We start from the raw sequence: 7,293 nt of genomic DNA on the forward strand, positions 1-7,293 counted from the left end.
TCTACACTAAAGTATATCATCGACTAGATTCCACAAAGCATATCATTGGACTCTACACTAAGCATATCATCGGATTCACTAAGCATATAATCGGATAATTTGCATTTGTAAGTATAACAATAAAGCATATATATATATATATCATCAAATTACTACATGCAGTACGTATAACATACCATTTCATGCCGATCGACCATGGTACTTGTCAGGCGGGTCACGAATGGCACCCCGACAAAGTCATCACGTGGCGGAATTATGTCCCATAGGTTGCACACCTCCTCCTCGCTCAGCCTCATTCTTTGAGCTATGATGGCTTCATGAAGTGGGTTCTCATCATCTTCATTGAGTGGGTCCTCATTATCTTCATCATCTTCGTCATCTTCATCATCTTCCACCAGGTTGATATAAATGACAACCATCTTGGGTCTTTCTGCTCTGAAGGAGAATCTGATCATTTCACCACCAGTAAGACGCATGCGAGCGAGGAAACGGGCCCATCCATCTCCTCTAATCTATGACATATTGCGTCCTTTCTCGACCTCCATAGTGTACGGCCCCCCAGGAGCCTCAAATGTCACAGTGTCTCCTGTCAGCTTGTTGAATTTCAACCTCACATTGCATGGGACGATCTGTGTAAGAAAAGCAAAATGACACAATGCAGTAATGCCAACACTAAAAAAAATAGTTGTTACATTTCATCTAATTTCTTACCGCCGCATGACGAAAACTCGGATGGAAGTAGATGCCGAACAGCTTGCCAGTTGCAAGGCTGCTGGCGCACCTTGACTTGCACAATCGACATAATGGTGCTGGTGGTGGCGCCATTTTACTAAATCAACTAAATCAAAATGTTCTAAATCAACTAGCCTACTAAATCAACTAAATCAACTAGCCTACTAAATAAACTAAATCAAAATGTTCTAAATCAACTAGCCTACTAAATCAATTGAATCATATGAACTAAATCGACTAAATCAACTAGCATACTAAATCAACTAAATCAAAATGTTACATATGAAAGCCTACTAAATCAAAATGTATCAGGGAGGAGGGACAAGGAGGGGCGACTCGAGGAGGGAGAAGATAGTAGGACGGAGGAGGAAGGCGGAGCGAGGAGGGGCCGGCCGGTAGCGAGTGGAGGGAGGACGGATCGAGGAGGAAGGCGGAGCGAGGAGGGGGTGGCCAGCGGCGAGTGGAGGGAGGACGGAGCAGCAGGCCGGTACCGAGTCCAGCGAGGACGATGAGGCGACAGCGGCGCAGATCGAGGGAGGGGCGACGAGGGAGGACTGGCGGCGCGGGGGGTGAGGAGGAGACCGTGATCGAGTGTGTGTGTGAGTGTGATCTGTGGATGAGGCTAGTGAGATCTGTAGTTAATTTAGCAGTAGCGATTATTGCTTGAATGCGCTGCTGCTACATTACGTAGCAGTAGCGCTGTCTATTTTAATGCGCTGCTACTATAACTGGCCTCGCGGCGGCGTCGTGGGAATTTTAGCAGTAGCGCCGCTTGGAGTGCGCGTGCTACTGATAAACTTGTTTCAGCAGCGTGTTTCCACAGCCCGCGCTACTGCTACTTAGCAGTAGCGCCTGATTTTATAGCGCGCTGCTGGTAAGATTCTGTGTATACGCTTTTCCCTAGTAGTGCTATCTCTGAAGAAACTGACAAGCTACACTATCGATCCTACACGGATAAAAATGCCTACCTCTAAAGAAGTTTAAGCCTAATTAATTCCGTGAGCAAAGCAGCAAGACCAAGGCATGGCAATAATTAACGGCATGTAGAAGTTTAAGCCTAATTAATTCCAACAATTTAAGTGGCTCCATGCGTGCGCTCGGCTGCGACTCGTTGCATGCTGCTTCGCGTACTGCCTGCGATCAATTCTGAGTGCCTGCATGCAGCCGGCCGTAATTAAGGCAGCTAACTGATGTGAAAAAGATACGCTTTAACTGTTGCGGGCTTTTTAAATCCGTGGAATCATTATTGACAAGGAGGAAGATGATTCGAGTGCACTCGTTTGACCGCCATGCCAGCGTGCGACCCAGACGGGACGGGGCGGCACATTCATAATTTCAGTTTCTCTAGTTTTCCACGGCAAGCTGGCGTGCTAAGCCATTATGCATTGAATTCCGATAACCGTGGCGCTACCTTCCGCCTATAAGTACTGCTTCCCGGCCTTCTCCGGTGCCACCGTGACCCAACTCGCCATATCCTCATAAGCCCCCACCGGCCCGACGTCGCTCGCCACGTCGGCCATGCCCCCGCCCGTCCGCGGTAGGCGACGCCGGAGGCGGTCACCGCCGGAACTAGTGTTCGGGTTTTCACTGGAAGGCAGATGGAGGGAGGAGGCATTCTATCTGTCTTTAGATGGCAATGCGGAGATTGAGGAGTTGTTGGAGCGCGACCGCATGGCGGAGGACCAGGAGTTGATGGAGCGCGACCGCCTGGCAGAGGAGCAGCGTATAGCCGATTTGCGCCGCCAGCGGGACATGGAGCAGCAGCGCACCGACGCTCTGAGTCGCGAGCAGAGCGCCCGCGACTGGGACGACTACGTGGCGGCCGGCGCCTGGCAAATAGCCCTGGAGGCTGTCGGGCATGCACACGTTCGCGACGCCGATTTTTACTACCAGCTCGTCAAGTGGGTTTCCTGCTTGGAAGCCGAAGCTTCGGTGGACCATGCCGGCATGGAAAGGGCCAACGCGCGCGAGCAACGCGCCCTATCACACCTCTTGCAAGTCCGAGGCGAGGCACACGACGCCGGTGCTGGCGTTTAGCGTGTACCACAGATGGCGGTCGGCATCGTCTAATTAGCTAAGAGTAAGTTAGTACTTGTACGCTACTAGAGTATTAGTGGGAGTTGATAGTTAACTTGGCTATGATGGTTGTCAACATGGAAGTTTAGTACTCTATATGTGGATCAGACCTGTTACTTTGCTCTGAATGTTGAACTTTCCGTTTGAACGTATGGAATGGGCTGTTATTTTTTAAATGGGTTGTATTTGTCCTCCATGGGTTTAAAGGCTGACTTGTGGGCCTAACAAGTTGACGCGTACACAATCAGGAGACGATTGTACGTGGAGAGGATGACAGCAGGGACCCACCAAGGTCGTGTCAGTACCGAAGCAAGTGCCTCCTTATTTCAAGCCAATAAAAAATGGCTCCTCCTAGTGGATTTCTGACATCTGGGTCCCATGACATTGTCAACGTAGTCAATAAATGAGAGAATTGCACAACGAGCGGCTGACACCAGGGACCCAGCAGCTCGCCCAGTTATTTTTGTTTTGGGTTAATTTAATAAATGCCACTCCAAATATGGTGTATCCGAGAAATGCCACTGCAATTTCCAAACTTTGAAAAATGCCATTTCATGCCATTTTTAGTGGCATTTTTCGAAGTCTGGAGTGGCGTTTTTTGAAGTTTGCAAAATGCAGTGGCGTTTTTCAAAGTTTGCAAAAATTGCAGTGGCATTTTTCAAAGTTTGGAAATTGCAGTGGCATTTTTATGAATCACCATAATTGAAGTGGCATTTATCTAATTTGTTTTTTAGACGGAAGCAGGGTGTCAACTGGGCTGTGCGGGACACTCTGGCCTATCTAGACAGCCTTTTCTTTTATGTTTACCACAGACCAGCTCAGAAGTTTTTTTTTCTGAAAATGGCTAGCCCAGTTTTTTTGTCATTTGTCAAGTAAGTCGCTTTATCAGGCCTGTTGGGCTGCAAATCTTTCAATATGAGGAGAGATTCATTCGGCTGGCCAAGAAAATGGCCTATCAATAATGAGAAATGGGCTGTACATTTTTAAAACACATCAAACTGGCAATTAGTTTCAAATATCTTTTCTTCATTTCGAGATTTTAAATTGCATTGATTTTTATGCGTGGACAATTTATTGGATTTTATATTGATATACATTTATTTTTAAAATCAGTCTGAATGTGACTCGAAATTTCGGGATTAAAAACAGTTCAGACCGCATCGACATATGCAAAATTTCGAATAATTTTTTAACCGTGGCCACAATATGGGCTGTAATGCTAACAAAAAGAATATGGGCTCCAAAAAAGCCCGTAAGAAATAGCAAATGGGCTGTAAATTATTTAAAATAATGGCAGATGGGTTGTATGCTGTTTTCCACGGATTTGAAGCTTTCCATAGATGGCCTGTATACCGTTGGATGTCCATCCAACGGCCGTCGTGCTTCTTCAATCTCTGCTCTTCCTGCTCCAGCCGCTCAAACAAGCATCGGCAGGACTGCCTGCTCCCTTCTCCCCGCGGCCGGCTGTGCTGCCGCGCAGGCCTCACCGCTCCATCGTACTCCCATCGCTAGCTAACCATCCCTCTAATCACCCACAACTGTTGTTATTCTCTGGCGACGGCAGACGAACCAGTAAACCCTCGTACATTCATACTTCCCTCCGCGTGGGAAACAAAAGCAACTGCCGAGTCTTCCCTGCCTCCATGTCGTTCCTTCCTAGGCCTCGCCGTCGTCCACCGCCCTGGTGCTCTCGGCGTGGCGTGGTCAACGACCGACATGCGTCTGAAGTGGACTGTACGTGGAGAGGCTGACAGCTGAGTCCACGGCCGCACGCAAGGAAATGCCTCCTTATTACGCGCAAAATAATGATTCCTCCACCTGACATCTGGGACCCACCGAGAGGGCCTTTGTATTTCGCGAAAAAACGTTACCGTCGCTGACAGCTCGGACCCACCAGCTATATCTTCGTACGCAAGGAAGTGCCTCCTTAATACCCAAAAAAATGAATACTCCCCCTGCTAGCTGGGACCCAGTATAGTGGGCCTACTAAGTTAACGGGGACGAAGGGCTTTGTCAACTTAGTCAATATGCACGATTCTAGCTCAACTGACCGTACGATGTCCATCTAACAGCCGTAGTGCTTCTTCAACCTCTGGTCTTTTTGCTCCAGCCGCCCAAAGCACCGCCGGTCGTGCCGCCTGCTCCTGTCTCCCGTGGCCGGATGTGCTGCCGCGGAGGCCTCACCGCCCCCATACTACTCCCTCCACTGGCTAGGCCATCCCTCCACTCCACTTACCCACACCCCCTGTTATTCTGCGGCGATGGCAGCACAGCCGAACCAGTCAACCCTCGTACTCCTCTCCGCATGGGCATCGACTGCCGCGCCTTCCCAGGCTCCGCATCGTCCCCTTCCTAGGCCTCGCTGTCATCCACCGTCGTGGTGCTCTCGGCGCGCCGTGATCAATGTGGTCAACGACCGAATTCCATCGGAAGAATACTGTACGTGGAGAGGCTGACAGCTGGGTCCATGGCAGCCGCAAGGAAGTGCCTCCTTATTACGCGGAAAATAATTATTCCTCCACCTTATAGCAGGGACCCACCGGATGCCCACCAGTATTTCGCGAAAAAAATGTTTGCCCCTGACTGCTGGGACCCACCCGAGGGCCACCGTATTTCGTGAAAAAAAGTTCCCCCTACTGTCAGCTCGGACCCACCGAAAGTGCCTCCTTATTACGCACAAAAAAATGAATACCCCCATGCTAGCTGAGACCCACCTTGGTGGGAGGCTGACTTGTGGGCCTACTAAGTTGACGGAGACGGAGGGCTTTGTCAACTTAGTTAATATAAACGATTCTAGATGTAGTGACCGTACGATGTCCATCCAACGGCCGTAATGCTTTTTCAACCTCTGGTCTTCTTGCTCCAGCCGCCCAAAGCAGCACCGGTCGTGCCGCATGCTCCTGCCTCCCGTGGCCGGCTGTGCTGCCGCGGAGGCCTCACCACCCCCTACTATTCCCACCGTTGGCCAGGCCCTGCGGCGATGGCAGCCTCACACCGCAGCCGAACCAGTGAACCCTCGTACTCCTCTCCATGCGGGCTTCCACTGCCGCGTCTTCCCTGGCTCCCCATCGTCCCCTTCCTAGGCCTTGCCGTCGTCCACCGCCCTGGTGCTCCCAGCGCGGCGTGGTCAACGTGGTCAAGGAACGACTTCCATCGGACATGGACTGTACGTGGAGAGGCTGACAGCTGGGTCCACGGCCGCAGCAAGGAAGTGCCTCCTTATTACGCATAAAATAATGATTCCTCCACCTGACAGCTGGGACCGACTGGACGGGCCACTGTATTTCACGAAAAAAACGTTTCCCCCTGACTGCTGGGACCCACCAGCTACATCTTTGCACGCAAGAAAGTGCGTCCGGGCAAAAAAAACGATTCGCCTCCCTGACAGCTGGGACCCACTAGCTACATCTTCGTAGGCAAGGAAGTGCCTGACAGTCGGGACCCACCTGGTCGAAGCGTACGTAGTGTTGTCATTCTGGTCGCGAACGTGTACGTACATATATACTGGTGGATGTAGAGGCGTGCACGTGTCGTAGTAGAGGCGCGTACGTGTCGTAGTAGAGGCGCGCACATAGCATGTACACGTACGTACATCGGCCAGGGTGCAAGAAAGAAAATATGGCCATGTATGTATACATACGAGCGGGGTCTCGAACGCGTACTCGCACATACGTACGGCCAGAACTCGTGTACATGGCTGGGTCGGAACGGAGAAACAACGTCGTCGTCGTGTTCATGGGGAGGCAACGAAATGCGTCGTGTTCATGGGGAGGCAACAGAATGCATCGTGTTCATGGGGAGGCAACGGAATGCGTCGTGTTCATGGGGAGGCAACGGAATGCGTCGTGTTCATCGGGAGGCAACGGAACGCGTGCGAGCCAACCGGCTGGGTCGAAACGGAATGCGTGGTCGTGTTCATCAGGAGGGCTTGGATGGAACAGGCGATGGAAACAAGGCCTGGCGTACCGCACAACGGAGGAAATGGACCTCCTACGTTCGGAACGGGGTCCTGTTGAACGGGAGGGGTCTGGCGTACCGCAAAATGGGGGAAACGGACCTCCTATGGTCGAAACGGGGGTCCTTTTGATCGGGAGGGATGTGGCGTACCGCAAAACGGACGAAACGGACTTGTGTTGGAGCGCTACGGTCGAAACAGGGGTCCTGTTCATCGGGAGGGGTGTGGCGTACCACAAAACGGGACTCCACGGGATACTGTTCATCTCCACCGTCGCCCTCCTCCAGCCTCCATGGGCTACCGTCGACCTCCTCCAGCCTCCATGGGCTCCTGTTCATCCAGCCTCCACCGCGCGCTACTCCACCGGCTACTGTTCAACCACCCCTCCACGGGCACCCCTCCACCGTCTATTGTTCATCCAGCCCTCCACACCACAGGGTCCTGTTCCACCACCCCTCCACGGGCAGCCCTCCACCGTCTACTGTTCATCTAGCCCTGCACCACACCACGGGGTCCTGTTCATCCAGAGA

Source organism: Triticum dicoccoides, chromosome 5A (genome assembly GCF_002162155.2).
Source record: "Triticum dicoccoides isolate Atlit2015 ecotype Zavitan chromosome 5A, WEW_v2.0, whole genome shotgun sequence".
In the NCBI taxonomy this organism is placed as follows: Eukaryota; Viridiplantae; Streptophyta; class Magnoliopsida; order Poales; family Poaceae; genus Triticum; species Triticum dicoccoides.